This window comes from Gorilla gorilla, chromosome 10, assembly GCF_029281585.2.
Source record: "Gorilla gorilla gorilla isolate KB3781 chromosome 10, NHGRI_mGorGor1-v2.1_pri, whole genome shotgun sequence".
In the NCBI taxonomy this organism is placed as follows: domain Eukaryota; kingdom Metazoa; phylum Chordata; class Mammalia; order Primates; family Hominidae; genus Gorilla; species Gorilla gorilla.
This window is the reverse complement of record NC_073234.2, coordinates 149147809-149166470: the sequence shown is the minus strand read 5'-3', so window position 1 is coordinate 149166470 and position 18662 is coordinate 149147809. Positions and strand designations below refer to the sequence as shown.

Here is an 18662-nt window from a genome sequence, read left to right as displayed (position 1 = left end):
CAGTCCCAGCTACCTCAACTTACGGAGAAAGTTCAGGGCCTGGAGAGAAGGCTGGGCGGCAGGAGCTGGGTCTAAAGAGGCCATTGTAACGATGGAGCTGTGCCTGTGGAGGCTGTTGTGAGGCAGTAGGCTCATCTGCGGAGACTGCCGTGAGGTAGGGTATGGGCCTCAATAGGCCATTGTGAGTCATGAGCTTGGTCTGTAGAGGCTGACTGGAGAGAGTTCTGGGCCTGGCGAGGCTGCCGGGAGGTAGGAGCTGGGCCAAAAGATTTAAGCACATTTACGTTTATTAGGCACTTCATTTCCATTATTACACTGGAATATATAATAAAATAATTATAGAACTCACCATAATGTAGAATCAGTGGGCGTGTTAAGCTTGTTTTCCTGAAACTGGATGGTCCCACCTGAGCGTGATGGGAGAAAGTGACAGATCAATAGGTATTAGATTCTCATAAGCACAGCGCAACCTAGATCCCTCACATGCACGGTTCACAACAGGGTGCGTTCTCCTATGAGAATCTAATGCTGCTGCTCATCTGAGAAGGTGGAGCTCAGGCGGGAATGTGAGCAAAGGGGAGTGGCTGTAAATACAGACGAAGCTTCCCTCACTCCCTCACTCGACACCACTCACCTGCTGCGTGGCTCCTTACGGCTCCATGGCTCAGGGGTTGGGGACCCCTGCTCAAGTGCATCCAAAGCGACCCTTCCCACACCAGTCTTCATAGTAGTCAAGGGCAGCACCACTTAGCTCCCAAGGCGTGTGCCTCAGCTGGCATTTCATCACAATCAACAGTAAGTGGTAGCCTGAGTCGTTGTGAGGTCACTTCCTGGAAATCACCCTAACCCTGGGCCCCGGGCCCTGACCCTAAAACCCTAACCCTGGGCCCCGGGCCCTGACCCTAAAACCCTAACCCTGGGCCGCAGTCCCTGACCCTGAAGCCCTAACCCTGGGCCCCGGGCCCGGACCCTGAAGCCCTAACCCTGGGCCCCGGTCCCTGACCCTGAAGCCCTAACCCTGGGCCCCGGGCCCTGACCCTGAAGCCCTAACCCTGGGCCCCGGGCCCTGACCCTGAAGCCCAAACCCTGGGCCCCGGGCCCTGACCCTGAAGCCCTAACCCTGGGCCCCGGTCCCTGACCCTGAAGCCCTAACCCTGGGCCCCGGGCCCGGACCCTGAAGCCCTAACCCTGGGCCCCGGTCCCTGACCCTGAAGCCCTAACCCTGGGCCCCGGGCCCTGACCCTGAAGCCCAAACCCTGGGCCCCGGGCCCTGACCCTGAAGCCCAAACCCTGGGCCCCGGGCCCTGACCCTGAAGCCCTAACCCTGGGCCCCGGTCCCTGACCCTGAAGCCCTAACCCTGGGCCCCGGGCCCGGACCCTGAAGCCCTAACCCTGGGCCCCGGTCCCTGACCCTGAAGCCCTAACCCTGGGCCCCGGGCCCTGACCCTGAAGCCCAAACCCTGGGCCCCGGCCCTGACCCTGAAGCCCTAACCCTGGGCCCCGGGCCCTGACCCTGAAGCCCTAACACTGGGCCCCGGGCCCTGACCCTGAAGCCCTAACCCTGGGCCTCGGGCCCTGACCCTGAAGCCCTAACCCTGGGCCCCGGGCCCTGGCCTTGAAGCCCTAACCCTGGGCCCCGGGCCCTGTCCCTGAAGCCCTAACCCTGGGCCCTGGGCCCTGGGCCCTGACCCTAATGCCCTAACCCTGGGCCCCGGGCTCTGACCCTAAATCCCTAACCTTGGGCCCCGGGCCCTGGCCCTAAAGCCCTAACCGTGGGCCCCGGGCCCTGGCCCTAAATCCCTAACCCTGGCCCCGGGCCCTGGCCCTAAAGCCCTAACCCTGGGCCCCAGGCACTGACCCTAAAACCCTAACCCTGGGCCCTGGGCCCTGACCCTAAAACCCTAACGCTGGGCCCTCTCCCTAAAACCCTAACCCTGGGCCCTGACCCTAAAACCCTAACCCTGGGCCCTGACCCTAAAACCCTAACCCTGGGCCCTGACCCTAAAACCCTAACCCTTCGCCCTTACCCTAAAACCCTAACCCTTCGCCCTTACCCTAAAACCCTAACCCTAACCCTAGTGAGCCTAGACCACACATTGCACTCCAGCCTGGGTGACAGAGCATGACTCTGTCTCAAAAAAAAAAAAAAAAGAAAAAAAGACAGAGAAAAGAAAGCCAACAAGACACCATTAGGCAACCCATTGTCAGGTTATGGGAGTTTGAAAAGGAAAATAGAGAAAGGAGAAGAAAGCTTATTTAAAGAATGGCTGAAGACTGCCTAAATCATGGGAAAGATTTAGACATCTAAATCCATGAAGCTTAAAGATTCCTAAAGAGGTTCAAACCAAATAGATACTCACCAAGTCACAATATAATCAAATAGTCAAAAGTTAAAGAAACTTTGCAGGTCAGGACAGAATCGAATAATACATTCAAAGTGCTGAAAGAAAAAAAGTGCCAGCAACTAATACTATGTCTGACAAAGCTGTCCTTCAGAAAGAAAAAAGAAATAACGTGCTTCCTCGACAAACAAAGCTGAGGGCATTCAGGACCACTAGGTCTACCTTAAAAAAATGCTTAACGGAGTTTTTCAAGTAAAAATGAATGAAGTTGGGAGCAGTGGCTCATGCCCGTAATCCCATTTTGGGAGGCTGAGGTGGGTGGATCACCTGAGGTCGGGAGGTCAAGACCAGCCTGGCCAACATGGCAAAACCCCACCCCCAGTAAAAATACAAAAAATTAGCCAGGTATGAAGGCCACTGAGATCGTGCCACTGCACTCCAGCCTGGGTGACAAGAGTCAAACTACATTTCAAAAACAAAAAAACAAACAAAAAAAACAAAACTTGAGGCCTGGTCTTCTGCTCCTCTCCAACCCCCACTTCTCTGGGCCCAAGCCACCTGGGCTGAGGAGGGGGTGAGGTGTGAGCCCCTGCCAGGAACTCCCTGCCCGGACCAAGTACTCGGCCCCCAGGCCTGCATTCAGTGAGGCCTCCCGTGGCGTCAGCATGTTCGTGTGGAGGAATGTGGAAGGTCACTCTGTGGCCGTGTTCCCCTGGTACTCCATCCCCTTCCTGACCCCTCCCTGCAGCCACACGAGGCCCAGCAACCTGCCAGTTACTCAGTGGCCTCCAACCAGAGAAAACAACCTGCCAAGTTGGCAGCTGTTGCTCATGAGCATCCACCAGGTGGCACAGGGAGTGTTGACCCTGGGCGGCCCCCTGGAGCCACCTGCCCTGAAAGCCCAGGGCCCGCAACCCCACACACTTTGGGGGTGGTGGAACCTGTTAAAAGCTCACCTCCCACCATGGAGGAGGAGCCCTGGGCCCCTCAGGGGAGTCCCTGCTGGACAGTGAGACAGAGAATGACCATGATGATGCTTTCCTCTCCATCATGTCTCCTGACACCCAGTTGCCTCTACCACTCAGATGATGTCAGGCCCAGTCCCTCAGTGCCCTGCGCAAGGAACAGGACTCATCTTCTGAGAAGGATGGACGCAGCCCCAACAAATGGGACAAGGACCACATCGGTGGCCCATGAGTGGCGGTCATGATCTTCAGCAAGCGGCACCAGGCCCTGGCAGGGCGCACCAGGGTCACTCCAACCAGGATATCCGGACCGTCAGCCAGATGCTGACTCTGGCCCAAAGACTTCTACTCAGTATGGAGCTCCAGGCCACTTTGCAGCCCCTGGTGAGGGAGGTGTACATACCATGAATTGTGGGACCTTCAGAGCTTTTCACTTTTCGGAAAATAGCTCCTGTTGGGGCTACAAGATGGAGTGTGAAGAGGGCCTTGGGACACAGGGAGGTGTCTGTGGACTAGGGGGAGTTCATGCACCCCTTCTTTCCCCAGAGGGGCTGGACTCAGGTGAGTATGGGGGTGGGGGCTCCTGCACTTCGACACAGGCAGCGGGAGGGTTTTCTCCCCATTCCCTCTGCACTCCCAACTTGAGCTATACTTTTTAAGAAAGTGATTCACCCTGCCTTTGCCCCTTTCCCCAGAACAGAACACGTTGATCATGGGCGATATTTTTCATTGTGCCAAACAGTTGCCATGACCGTCATTAAACCTGTTTAACACCAAATAATAAGGAAAATAAAATAAAAAATTCGGGCTTGGTGCAGAAACTCACCCCAAATAAATCACCTACCAAAATATTTACATAATGGTGGAAATATTCCAAAATTCAATATTTTGGGATTTATACACAAAAGATAAACAAATTAGAGGCCAAGAGGCTGCCAGAAGGGAAAAACGGGGCCTGGGAAGGCTGTTGTGAGGAATGAGCTGGGCCTAAAGAGGCCACTGGCAGGCGGGAGCTGGGCCTGCCGAAGCGGCCGAGAGGCAGGAGCTTTGGACTCGGGAGGCCGCAATGAGGCGAGAGCTAGCTGGGCATGGAGAGTCCGCTGTGAGTCCGCTGTGAGTCTGGGCCCGTGCAGGCCTTCGAGAGGCAGGAGGCCGGGCCTGCAAAGGCCCACTGGAGGTCAAGTTCTGGGCCTGAAGAGGCCACCAAAAGTCAAAAGCGGGGCCTGGGAAGGCCGCCAAGAGCCATGAGCTGGTCTGGGCTGAAAGAGGCCACTGGGAGGCAGGAGGAGCTGGGCCTGGAGAGGCTGACTCGAGGAAGTTTTGCACCTGGAGAGGCCGCCGAGAGGACGGAGCTGGGCCCGGGGAGGCCGACTTGCTGCTCTTCCGGGCCCAATTCAAGGCCGACTTGACGACAACTTGGGCCTGCTGGGAGCTGGGCAGGAGCTGAGTCCAAAGACGTTGTTGGGAGGCCAGAGTCAGGCCTGCAGACGCAGCCGGGAGGAAGAGCTGGGCCCGGAGAGGATGCCGGGAGGCTGCAAGTGGGTCTGGAGAGGCCGATTTGAGGAGGCCCGGCCTCCACCTCCCGCATGGCGGCCTCTGCAGGCATAGCTGTTTCTCCTGGCTGCATCTCCCGCCTCCCAGCAAACAAGCTTTTTTGGCTCAGCTCCCGCCTGCGTTTGTAGACCCCGAAGTTTCTGCAACCAAGCTCTTCAGACCCACATCCCACCTCCCAGTACCTGAACAGTCCCAGCTCCGGCTGGAGAACAGAGTCTGTAGGCCCCGCTGTTGCCTCCCAGGGGAGTCTCCAAGCCCAGCTCTCACCCCACCACGACCTCCCAGGCCCAAGTCGCTGCCTGCCTCACAGCAGCCCGCGTGCGACCCTGCTCCTCCCTCACGGTGGCCTGTTGAGGCAGGGGCTCACGCTGACCTCTCTCAGCGTGGGAGGGGCCGGTGTGAGGCAAGGGCTCACGCTGACCTCTCTCAGCGTGGGAGGGGCCGGTGTGAGGCAAGGGGCTCACGCCGACCTCTCTCACCGTGAGAGGGGCCGGTGTGAGGCAAGGGCTCACGCCGACCTCTCTCAGCGTGGGAGGGGCCGGTGTGAGGCAAGGGGCTCACGCCAACCTCTCTCAGCGTGGGAGGGGCCGGTGTGAGGCAAGGGCTCACGCCGACCTCTCTCAGCGTGGGAGGGGCCGGGGTGAGGCAAGGGGCTCACGCTGACCTCTCCCAGCGTGGGAGGGGCCGGTGTGAGGCAAGGGCTCACGCTGACCTCTCTCAGCGTGGGAGGGGCCGGTGTGAGGCAAGGGCTCACGCTGACCTCTCTCAGCGTGGGAGGGGCCGGTGTGAGACAAGGGCTCAGGCTGACCTCTGTCAGAGTGAGAGGGGCCCGTGTGAGGCAAGGGGCTCATGCCGACCTCTCTCAGCGTGGGAGGGGCCGGTGTGAGGCAAGGGCTCACGCTGACCTCTCTCAGCGTGGGAGGGGCCGGTGTGAGGCAAGGGGCTCATGTTGACCTCTCTCAGCGTGGGAGGGGCCGGTGTGAGGCAAGGGCTCATGCCGACCTCCCTCAGCGTGGGAGGGGCCGGTGTGAGGCAAGGGGCTCATGTTGACCTCTCTCAGTGTGGGAGGGGCCGGTGTGAGGCAAGGGGCTCAAGTTGACCTCTCTCAGCGTGGGAGGGGCCGGTGTGAGGCAAGGGCTCACGCCGACCTCTCTCAGCGTGGGAGGGGCCGGTGTGAGGCAAGGGGCTCATGTTGACCTCTCTCAGCGTGGGAGGGGCCGGTGTGAGGCAAGGGCTCATGCCGACCTCCCTCAGCGTGGGAGGGGCCGGTGTGAGGCAAGGGGCTCATGTTGACCTCTCTCAGTGTGGGAGGGGCCGGTGTGAGGCAAGGGGCTCAAGTTGACCTCTCTCAGCGTGGGAGGGGCCGGTGTGAGGCAAGGGCTCACGCCGACCTCTCTCAGCGTGGGAGGGGCCGGTGTGAGGCAAGGGGCTCACGTTGACCTCTCTCAGCGTGGGAGGGGCCGGTGTGAGGCAAGGGCTCACGCCGACCTCTCTCAGCGTGGGAGGGGCCGGTGTGAGGCAAGGGGCTCACGCCGACCTCTCTCAGCGTGGGAGGGGCCGGTGTGAGGCAAGGGGCTCACGCCGACCTCTCTCAGCGTGGGAGGGGCCGGTGTGAGGCAAGGGGCTGACGCCGACCTCTCTCACCGTGGGAGGGGCCGGTGTGAGGCAAGGGGCTCACGCCGACCTCTCTCAGCGTGGGAGGGGCCGGTGTGAGGCAAGGGGCTGACGCTGACCTCTCTCACCGTGGGAGGGGCCGGTGTGAGTCAAGGGCTCACGCCGACCTCTCTCAGCATGGGAGGGGCCGGTGTGAGGCAAGGGCTCACGCTGACCTCTCTCAGCGTGGGAGGAGCCAGTGTCAGGCAAGGGGCTCACGCTGACCTCTCTCAGCATGGGAGGGGCCGGTGTGAGGCAAGGGCTCACGCTGACCTCTCTCAGCGTGGGAGGAGCCAGTGTGCGGCAGGGGCGCATGCCTCTGGGCAGGGTACCAGAGGCATGGGCATCAACAGGCCACCGTGAGGGAGGAGCTGGGCCGCATGCGGGCTGCTGGGAGGCAGGCAGGGACTTGGCCCCAGGTGGCCGCTGTGGGGGCAAGAGCTGGGCCTGGAGAGGCCCCTGGGAGGCAAGAGCGGGACCTGCAGAGGCCGTTCTCCAACCATTGCTGGGCCCGTACAGGCCACCGGGTGGCAGGAATGAGGCCCAAAGAACTTGGCTGGAGAAAGTTCGTGACCTACAAAGGCGGTTGGGAGCTGGGCAGGAGTTGAGCCAAAAGAGCTTGCTTACTTGCTGGGAGGCATGGCTGGGAGATGCCGACTTCAGGACAACTTGGGCCTGCAGAGGTCACCGGGAGGCCCAAGCTTGGCGTGGAGGAGCCCACCGACCGGAGACCATTTGGGTCCTGCAGGTGCCATTGGAGGGCAGGAGCTCATCGTGGAGGGGGCACCGTGAGGCCTGACCTGGGCCTGGGGAGCTTGGCTTGAGGAAGCTGTGGGCCGACCAAGGACGCCAGGAGATGGGTAGGCACTGAGTCCAAAGAGGTTGTTGAGAGGCAGGAGTCAGGCCTGGAGACGCAGCCAGGAAGAGGAGCTTGGCCCGGAGAGGACGCCTGGAGGGTGCAAGTGAGTCTGGAGAGGCCGACTTGAGGAGGTTCTCAGCCCGGAGAGGCCGCCGGAAGGGAAAAACTGGGACTGGAAAGGCTGTTGTGAGGAATGAGCCCCATGGGCCTGAAGAGGCCACTGGCAGGCGGGAGCTGGGTGTGTAGAAGCTGCTGAAAGGTTGGGAGCTTGGCTTGGGGGGTCCACAGTGAGGCAGATGCTGGGCCTGAAGAATCTGCTTAAAAAGATTTAAGCACATTTACATTTATTAGGCACTTTATTTCCATTATTACATATATATAAATATATACACGTATTATATATCCAATATATAATAAAATGATTATACAACTCACCATAATGTAGAATCAGTGGGCATGTTAAGCTTGTTTTCCTGAAACTGGATGGTCCCACCTGAGCGTGATGGGAGAAAGTGACAGATCAATAGGTACTAGATACTCATAAGCACAGCGCAACCTAGATCCCTCACATGCACGGTTCACAACAGGGTGCGTTCTCCTATGAGAATCTAATGCTGCTGCTCATCTGAGAAGGTGGAGCTCAGGCGGGAATGTGAGCAAAGGGGAGTGGCTGTAAATACAGACGAAGCTTCCCTCACTCCCTCACTCGACACCACTCACCTGCTGTGTGGCTCCTTACGGCTCCATGGCTCAGGGGTTGGGGACCCCTGCTCAAGTGCATCCAAAGCGACCCTTCCCACACCAGTCTTCATAGTAGTCAAGGGCAGCAACCACTTAGCCCCCAAGGCATGTGACTCAGCTGGCATTTCATCACAATCAACAGTAAGTGGAAGCTTGAGACACTGTGAGGTCACTTCCTGGAAATCACCCTAACCCTGGGCCCTGACCCCAAAACCCTAACCCTGGGCCATGACCCTAAAACCCTAACACTGGGTCCTGACCCTAAAACCCTAACCCTGGGCCCTCACCCTAAAACCCTAACCCTGGGCGCTGACCCTAAAAACCTAACCCTGGGCCCTGGCCCTGACCCTAAAACCCTAACCCTGGGCCCCGGCCCCAACCCTAAAACCCTAACCCTGGGCCCTGGCCCTGAGCCTAAAACCCTAACCCTGGGCCCTGGCCCTGACCCTAAAACCCTAACCCTGGGCCCTGGCCCTAAAACCCTAACCCTGGGCCATGACGCTAAAACCCTAACCCTGGGTCCTGACCCTAAATCCCTAACCCTGGGCCCTGACCCTAAAACCCTAACCCTGGGCCCTGACCCTAAAAACCTAACCCTGGGCCCAGGCCCTGACCCTAAAACCCTAACCCTGGGCCCTGGCCCTGACCCTAAAACCCTAACCCTGGGCCGTGGCCCTGACCCTAAAACCCTAACCCTGGGCCCAGGCCCTGACCCAAAAACCCTAACCCTGGGCACTGGCCCTAACCCTAAAACCCTAACCCTGGGCCCTGGACCTGAACCTAAAACCCTAACCCTGGGCCCTGGCACTGATCCTAAAACCCTACCCCTGGGCCCTGGCCCTGAGCCTAAAACCCTAACCCTGGGCCCTGGCCCTGAGCCTAAAACCCTAACCCGGGGCAATGGCCCCGACCCTAAAACCCTAACCCTGGGCCCTGGCCCTGAGCCTAAAACCCTAACCCTGGGCCCTGGCCCTGACCTTAAAACCCTAACCCTGGGCCCTGGCCCTGAGCCTAAAACCCTAACCGTGGGCACTGGCCCTGAGCCTAAAACCCTAACCCTGGGCCCTGGCCCTGAGCCTAAAACCCTAACCCTGGGCCCTGACCCTAAAACAACCCTAACTTTGGGCCCTGGCCCTGACCCTAAAACACCCCTAGCCCTGGGCCCTGGCCCTGACCCTAAAACAACCCGAACCCTGGGCCCTGACCCTTAAACAACCCTAACCCTGGGCCCTGACCCTAAAACAACCCTAACCCTGGGCCCTGACCCTAAAACAACCCTAACTCTGGGCCCTGACATTAAAACAACCCTAACCCTGGGCCCTGGCCCAAATTGTAATGAGGTCTGTTGGGCAAAATTCCATATAAGCATAGTATAAATTAATAAAGCAAATCGTGATAAATTAGTACGATTCACTTTCTGGAGTTTCTGACAATAAAAGTAAGGAAAATGCAGAACACAAAGACAGAGAGTAAAAAGAGAAATTAGGAAAGCTTTCTTCATGTTTAATAGGAAGACACTGGCCGTGTTCGTGCAGCGGCAGTATGTCGTGACATGACATACCTTGGAGAGAAGTTAACAGATGAGGAAGTTGATAAAAATCATCAGAGAAGCAAAATACTGGTAGCGACACTCAAGGAAACCACGAAATTTCCATAACTTATGTCAGCAAAGTGGGAATATTGTACAGTGTGTGTTGAAGTTCCTATACAACATTGTTTATCTGCCCTTTGTTTGTTTGTAAGGAATGTATATACTAAAAGTTCTTCTTGCTGTCAAAAGAATATGTGTGAATAAGTCATTTTAACTTATTCTTCTGTTTTTCTTTTATCTTCCTGCCATCATCCCACAGCCTTACTTTAGAAATTTTTTCTTTAGAAAATTGAACAAGTGCTCCTTGTGTTGGCACATACCTCGAGGATGGGAGGCAGGGGTGGAAGGGTCACTTGAGGCCATTAGTTTGACAGCAGCCTGGCCAACAAAGTGAGACCCCATGTCTGCAAAACAATTTAAAAATTAGCCAAGTATCGTCATGTATACCTACAGTCCCAGCTACCTCAACTTACGGAGAAAGTTCAGGGCCTGGAGAGAAGGCTGGGCGGCAGGAGCTGGGTCTAAAGAGGCCATTGTAACGATGGAGCTGTGCCTGTGGAGGCTGTTGTGAGGCAGTAGGCTCATCTGCGGAGACTGCCGTGAGGTAGGGTATGGGCCTCAATAGGCCATTGTGAGTCATGAGCTTGGTCTGTAGAGGCTGACTGGAGAGAGTTCTGGGCCTGGCGAGGCTGCCGGGAGGTAGGAGCTGGGCCAAAAGATTTAAGCACATTTATGTTTATTAGGCACTTCATTTCCATTATTACACTGGAATATATAATAAAATAATTATAGAACTCACCATAATGTAGAATCAGTGGGCGTGTTAAGCTTGTTTTCCTGAAACTGGATGGTCCCACCTGAGCATGATGGGAGAAAGTGACAGATCAATAGGTATTAGATTCTGATAAGCACAGCACAACCTAGATCCCTCACATGCACGGTTCACAACAGGGTGCGTTCTCCTATGAGAATCTAATGCTGCTGCTCATCTGAGAAGGTGGAGCTCAGGCGGGAATGTGAGCAAAGGGGAGTGGCTGTAAATACAGACGAAGCTTCCCTCACTCCCTCACTCGACACCACTCACCTGCTGTGTGGCTCCTTACGGCTCCATGGCTCAGGGATTGGGGACCCCTGCTCAAGTGCATCCAAAGCGACCCTTCCCACACCAGTCTTCATAGTAGTCAAGGGCAGCAACCACTTAGCTCCCAAGGCATGTGCCTCAGCTGGCATTACATCACAATCAACAGTAAGTGGTAGCTTGAGTCACTGTGAGGTCACTTCCTGGAAATCACCCTAACCCTGGGCCCTGACCCTAAAACCCTAACCCTGGGCCCTGACCCTAAAACCCTAACCCTGGGCCCTGACCGTAAACACCTAACCCTGGGCCCAGGCCCTGACCCTAAAACCCTAACCCTGGGACATGGCCCTGAGCCTAAAACCCTAACCCTGGGCCCTTGCGCTGAGCCTAATACCCTAACTGTGGGCCCTGGCCCTGACTGTAAAACCCTAACCATGGGACCTGGCCCTAAAAGAACCCTAACCCTGGGACCTGGCCGTGACCCTAAAACAAGCCTAAACCTGGGCCCTAGCCCTGACCCTAAAACAACCCTAACCCTGGGCCCTGGCCCTGACCCTAAAACACTCCTAACCCTGGGCCGTGGACCTGACCCTAAAACAACCCTAACCCTGGGCACTGACCCTAAAACAACACTAACCCTGGGCACTGACCCTAAAATAACCCTAACACTGGGCCCTGGCCCTGAACCTAAAAAAAGCCTAACCCTGGGCCCTGGCCCTGACCCTAAAACAACCCTAACCCTTGGCCCTGGCCCTGACCCTAAAACAACCCTATCCCTGGGCCCTGGCCCTGACCCTACAGCAAGCCTAACCCTGGGCCCTGGCCCTAACCCTAAAACAAGCCTAACCCTGGGCCCTGGCACTAAAACAAGCCTAACCCTTGGCCCAGGTCCTGACCCTAAAACAACCTTAACCCTGGGCCCTAGCCCTGACCCTAAAACAAGCCTAACACTGGGCCCTGGCCCTGACCCTAAAACAAGCCTAACCGTGGGCGCTCGACCTGACCCTAAAACAAGCCTAACCCTAGGCCCTGGCCCTGACCCTAAAACAACCCTAAACGTGGGCCCTGGCCCTGACCCTAAAACAACCCTATCCCTGGGCCCTGGCCCTGACCTAAAACAACCCTAACCCTGGGCCCTGGCCAGACCCTAAAACAACCCTAACCCTTGGCCCTTGCACTAAATCAACCCTAAACCTGCGCCAAGGACCTGACCCTAAAACAACCCTAACCCTGGGCCCTGACCCTGAAACAACCCTAACCCAGGGCCCTGACCCTGAAACAACCCTAACCCTGGGCCCTGACCTTGAAACAACCCTAACCCTGGTCCCTGACCCTGAAACAACCCTATCCCTGGGCCCTGACCCTAAAACAACCCTAACCCTGGGCCCTGACCCTAAAACAACCAAAACCCTGGGCCCTCACCCTGAAAAAACCCTAACCCTGGGCCCTGACCCTGAAACAACCCTAACTCAGGGCCCTGATCCTGAAACAACCCTAACACTGGGCCCTGGCCCTGACCGTACAACAACCCTAAACCTGGGCCCTGGCCCTGACCCTAAATCAACCCTAAACCTGGGCCCTGGCCCTGACCCTTAATTAACCCTAACCCTGGGCCATGGACCTGAGCCTAAAACCCTAACCCGAGGCCCTGGCCCTGAGCCTAAAACCCTAACTCTGGGCCCTGACCCTAAAACAACCCTAACCCTGGGCCCTGGCCCTGACCCTAAAACAAACCTAACACTGGGACCTGGCCCTGACCCTAAAACAACCCTAACCCTGGGCCCTGGTCCTGACCCTAAAACAACCCTAACCCTGGGCCCTGGCCCTGACCCTATAACAACCCTAACCCTGGGCCCTGGCCCTGACCCTAAAACAACCCTAACCATGGGCCCTGGCCCTGAGCCTAAAACAACCCTAACCCTGGGCCCTGGCCCTGACTCTAAAACCCTAACCCTGGGCCCTGGCCCTGAGCCTAAAACCCTAACCCTGGGCCCTGACCCTGATCCTAAAACCCTAACCCTGGGCCCTAGTCCTGAGCCTAAAACCCTAACCCTGGGCCCTGGCCCTGAGCCTAAAACCCTAACCCTGGGCCCTGGCCCTTACCCTAAAACCCTAACCCTGGGCCCTGACCCTGATCCTAAAAATCTAATCGTGGGTCCTGACCCTAAAACAACCCTACCCTGGGCCCTGACCCTAAAACAACCCCAACCCTGGGCCCTGACCCTAAAACAACCCTAACACTGGGCCCTGACCCTAAAACAACACTAACCCTGGGCCCTGACCCTAAAACAACACTAACCCTGGGCCCTGACCCTAAAACAACCCTAACCCTGGGCCCTGACCCTTAAACAACCCTAACCCTGGGCCCTGACCCTAAAACAACCCTAACCCTGGGCCCTGACCCTAAAACAACCCTAACTCTGGGCCCTGACATTAAAACAACCCTAACCCTGGGCCCTGGCCCAAATTGTAATGAGGTCTGTTGGGCAAAATTCCATATAAGCATAGTATAAATTAATAAAGCAAATCGTGATAAATTAGTACGATTCACTTTCTGGAGTTTCTGACAATAAAAGTAAGGAAAATGCAGAACACAAAGACAGAGAGTAAAAAGAGAAATTAGGAAAGCTTTCTTCATGTTTAATAGGAAGACACCGGCCGTGTTCGTGCAGCGGCAGTATGTCGTGACATGACATACCTTGGAAAGAAGTTAACAGATGAGGAAGTTGATAAAAATCATCAGAGAAGCAAAATACTGGTAGCGACACTCAAGGAAACCACGAAATTTCCATAACTTATGTCAGCAAAGTGGGAATATTGTACAGTGTGTGTTGAAGTTCCTATACAACATTGTTTATCTGCCCTTTGTTTGTTTGTAAGGAATGTATATACTAAAAGTTCTTCTTGCTGTCAAAAGAATATATGTGAATAAGTCATTTTAACTTATTCTTCTGTTTTTCTTTTATCTTCCTGCCATCATCCCACAGCCTTACTTTAGAAATTTTTTCTTTAGAAAATTGAACAATTGCTCCTTGTGGTGGCACATACCTCGAGGATGGGAGGCAGGGGTGGAAGGGTCACTTGAGGCCATTAGTTTGACACCAGCCTGGCCAACAAAGTGAGACCCCATGTCTGCAAAACAATTTAAAAATTAGCCAAGTATCGTCATGTATACCTACAGTCCCAGCTACCTCAACTTACGGAGAAAGTTCAGGGCCTGGAGAGAAGGCTGGGCGGCAGGAGCTGGGTCTAAAGAGGCCATTGTAACGATGGAGCTGTGCCTGTGGAGGCTGTTGTGAGGCAGTAGGCTCATCTGCGGAGACTGCCGTGAGGTAGGGTATGGGCCTCAATAGGCCATTGTGAGTCATGAGCTTGGTCTGTAGAGGCTGACTGGAGAGAGTTCTGGGCCTGGCGAGGCTGCCGGGAGGTAGGAGCTGGGCCAAAAGATTTAAGCACATTTACGTTTATTAGGCACTTCATTTCCATTATTACACTGGAATATATAATAAAATAATTATAGAACTCACCATAATGTAGAATCAGTGGGCGTGTTAAGCTTGTTTTCCTGAAACTGGATGGTCCCACCTGAGCGTGATGGGAGAAAGTGACAGATCAATAGGTATTAGATTCTCATAAGCACAGCGCAACCTAGATCCCTCACATGCACGGTTCACAACAGGGTGCGTTCTCCTATGAGAATCTAATGCTGCTGCTCATCTGAGAAGGTGGAGCTCAGGCGGGAATGTGAGCAAAGGGGAGTGGCTGTAAATACAGACGAAGCTTCCCTCACTCCCTCACTCGACACCACTCACCTGCTGTGTGGCTCCTTACGGCTCCATGGCTCAGGGATTGGGGACCCCTGCTCAAGTGCATCCAAAGCGACCCTTCCCACACCAGTCTTCATAGTAGTCAAGGGCAGCAACCACTTAGCTCCCAAGGCATGTGCCTCAGCTGGCATTACATCACAATCAACAGTAAGTGGTAGCTTGAGTCACTGTGAGGTCACTTCCTGGAAATCACCCTACCCCTGGGCCCTGACCCTAAAACCCTAACCCTGGGCCCTGACCGTAAAACCCTAACCCTGGGCCCTGACCCTAAAACCCTAACCCTGGGCCCTGACCGTAAACACCTAACCCTGGGCCCAGGCCCTGACCCTAAAACCCTAACCCTGGGACATGGCCCTGAGCCTATAACCCTAACCCTGGGCCCTTGCGCTGAGCCTAATACCCTAACTGTGGGCCCTGGCCCTGACTGTAAAACCCTAACCATGGGACCTGGCCCTAAAAGAACCCTAACCCTGGGACCTGGCCGTGACCCTAAAACAAGCCTAAACCTGGGCCCTAGCCCTGACCCTAAAACAACCCTAACCCTGGGCCCTGGCCCTGACCCTAAAACACTCCTAACCCTGGGCCGTGGACCTGACCCTAAAACAACCCTAACCCTGGGCACTGACCCTAAAACAACAATAACCCTGGGCACTGACCCTAAAATAACCCTAACCCTGGGCCCTGGCCCTGAACCTAAAAAAAGCCTAACCCTGGGCCCTGGCCCTGACCCTTAAACAAGCCTAACCGTGGGCGCTCGACCTGACCCTAAAACAAGCCTAACCCTAGGCCCTGGCCCTGACCCTAAAACAACCCTAAACGTGGGCCCTGGCCCTGACCCTAAAACAACCCAATCCCTGGGCCCTGGCCCTGACCTAAAACAACCCTAACCCTGGGCCCTGGCCAGACCCTAAAACAACCCTAACCCTTGGCCCTTGCACTAAATCAACCCTAAACCTGCGCCAAGGACCTGACCCTAAAACAACCCTAACCCTGGGCCCTGACCCTAAAACAACCCTAACCCAGGGCCCTGACCCTGAAACAACCCTAACCCTGGGCCCTGACCTTGAAACAAACCTAACCCTGGTCCCTGACCCTGAAACAACCCTATCCCTGGGCCCTGACCCTAAAACAACCCTAACCCTGGGCCCTGACCCTAAAACAACCAAAACCCTGGGCCCTCACCCTGAAAAAACCCTAACCCTGGGCCCTGACCCTGAAACAACCCTAACTCAGGGCCCTGATCCTGAAACAACCCTAACACTGGGCCCTGGCCCTGACCGTACAACAACCCTAAACCTGGGCCCTGGCCCTGACCCTAAATCAACCCTAAACCTGGGCCCTGGCCCTGACCCTTAATTAACCCTAACCCTGGGCCATGGCCCTGAGCCTAAAACCCTAACCCGAGGCCCTGGCCCTGAGCCTAAAACCCTAACTCTGGGCCCTGACCCTAAAACAACCCTAACCCTGTGCCCTGGCCCTAACCCTAAAACAAACCTAACACTGGGCCCTGGCCCTGACCCTAAAACAACCCTAACCCTGGGCCCTGGTCCTGACCCTAAAACAACCCTAACCCTGGGCCCTGGCCCTGACCCTATAACAACCCTAACCCTGGGCACTGGCCCTGACCCTAAAACAACCCTAACCATGGGCCCTGGCCCTGAGCCTAAAACAACCCTAACCCTGGGCCCTGGCCCTGACTCTAAAACCCTAACCCTGGGCCCTGGCCCTGAGCCTAAAACCCTAACCCTGGGCCCTGACCCTGATCCTAAAACCCTAACCCTGGGCCCTAGTCCTGAGCCTAAAACCCTAACCCTGGGCCCTGGCCCTGAGCCTAAAACCCTAACCCTGGGCCCTGGCCCTTACCCTAAAACCCTAACCCTGGGCCCTGACCCTGATCCTAAAAATCTAATCGTGGGTCCTGACCTTAAAACAACCCTACCCTGGGCCCTGACCCTAAAACAACCCCAACCCTGGGCCCTGACCCTAAAACAACCCTAACACTGGGCCCTGACCCTAAAACAACACTAACCCTGGGCCCTGACCCTAAAACAACACCAACCCTGGGCCCTGACCCTAAAACAACCCTAACCCTGGGCCCTGACCCTTAAACAACCCTAACCATGGGCCCTGACCCTAAAACAACCCTAGCCCTGGGCCCTGACCCTAAAACAACCCTAACTCTGGGCCCTGACATTAAAACAACCCTAACCCTGGGCCCTGGCCCAAATTGTAATGAGGTCTGTTGGGCAAAATTCCATATAAGCATAGTATAAATTAATAAAGCAAATCGTGATAAATTAGTACGATTCACTTTCTGGAGTTTCTGACAATAAAAGTAAGGAAAATGCAGAACACAAAGACAGAGAGTAAAAAGAGAAATTAGGAAAGCTTTCTTCATGTTTAATAGGAAGACACTGGCCGTGTTCGTGCAGCGGCAGTATGTCGTGACATGACATACCTTGGAGAGAAGTTAACAGATGAGGAAGTTGATAAAAATCATCAGAGAAGCAAAATACTGGTAGCGACACTCAAGGAAACCACGAAATTTCCATAACTTATGTCAGCAAAGTGGGAATATTGTACAGTGTGTGTTGAAGTTCCTATACAACATTGTTTATCTGCCGTTTGTTTGTTTGTAAGGAATGTATATACTAAAAGTTCTTCCTGCTGTCAAAAGAATATGTGTGAATAAGTCATTTTAACTTATTCTTCTGTTTTTCTTTTATCTTCCTGCCATCATCCCACAGCCTTACTTTAGAAATTTTTTCTTTAGAAAATTGAACAAGTGCTCCTTGTGGTGGCACATACCTCGAGGATGGGAGGCAGGGGTGGAAGGGTCACTTGAGGCCATTAGTTTGACACCAGCCTGGCCAACAAAGTGAGACCCCATGTCTGCAAAACAATTTAAAAATTAGCCAAGTATCGTCATGTATACCTACAGTCCCAGCTACCTCAACTTACGGAGAAAGTTCAGGGCCTGGAGAGAAGGCTGGGCGGCAGGAGCTGGGTCTAAAGAGGCCATTGTAACGATGGAGCTGTGCCTGTGGAGGCTGTTGTGAGGCAGTAGGCTCATCTGCGGAGACTGCCGTGAGGTAGGGTATGGGCCTCAATAGGCCATTGTGAGTCATGAGCTTGGTCTGTAGAGGCTGACTGGAGAGAGTTCTGGGCCTGGCGAGGCTGCTGGGAGGTAGGAGCTGGGCCAAAAGATTTAAGCACATTTACGTTTATTAGGCACTTCATTTCCATTATTACACTGGAATATATAATAAAATAATTATAGAACTCACCATAATGTAGAATCAGTGGGCGTGTTAAGCTTGTTTTCCTGAAACTGGATGGTCCCACCTGAGCGTGATGGGAGAAAGTGACAGATCAATAGGTATTAGATTCTCATAAGCACAGCGCAACCTAGATCCCTCACATGCACGGTTCACAACAGGGTGCGTTCTCCTATGAGAATCTAATGCTGCTGCTCATCTGAGAAGGTGGAGCTCAGGCGGGAATGTGAGCAAAGGGGAGTGGCTGTAAATACAGACGAAGCTTCCCTCACTCCCTCACTCGACACCACTCACCTGCTGTGTGGCTCCTTACGGCTCCATGGCTCAGGGATTGGGGACCCCTGCTCAAGTGCATCCAAAGCGACCCTTCCCACACCAGTCTTCATAGTAGTCAAGGGCAGCAACCACTTAGCTCCCAAGGCATGTGCCTCAGCTGGCATTACATCACAATCAACAGTAAGTGGTAGCTTGAGTCACTGTGAGGTCACTTCCTGGAAATCACCCTAACCCTGGGCCCTGACCCTAAAACCCTAACCCTGGGCCATGACCCTAAAACTCTAACACTGGGTCCTGACCCTAAAACCCTAACCCTGGGCCCTGACCCTAAAACCCTAACCCTGGGACACGGCCCTGAGCCTAAAACCCTAACCCTGGGCCCTTGCGCTGAGCCTAATACCCTAACTGTGGGCCCTGGCCCTGACTGTAAAACCCTAACCATGGGACCTGGCCCTAAAAGAACCCTAACCCTGGGACCTGGCCATGACCCTAAAACAA

General features: G+C 55.2%; 1 long non-coding RNA gene across 4 annotated transcripts; it reads right to left on the bottom strand.

Moving 5' to 3' along the window:
* LOC129525739 (uncharacterized) lies at positions 1–18326 on the bottom strand. 4 transcript variants are annotated; one of them, XR_010129458.1, is made up of 9 exons: positions 18183–18326; positions 17898–17955; positions 17572–17804; positions 14311–14368; positions 13985–14217; positions 10505–10562; positions 10179–10411; positions 7809–7866; positions 1–256 (listed from the first exon to the last, which is right to left on the bottom strand). It is a non-coding gene; the product is annotated as an uncharacterized lncRNA (long non-coding RNA). The 4 variants fall into 4 exon arrangements; XR_008670190.2 differs by lacking the exons at positions 17572–17804; positions 17898–17955; positions 18183–18326 and adding an exon at positions 14596–14739; XR_010129459.1 differs by lacking the exons at positions 7809–7866; positions 17572–17804; positions 17898–17955; positions 18183–18326 and adding exons at positions 350–407; positions 14596–14739.
* Positions 18327–18662: the final 336 nt, after the last annotated feature.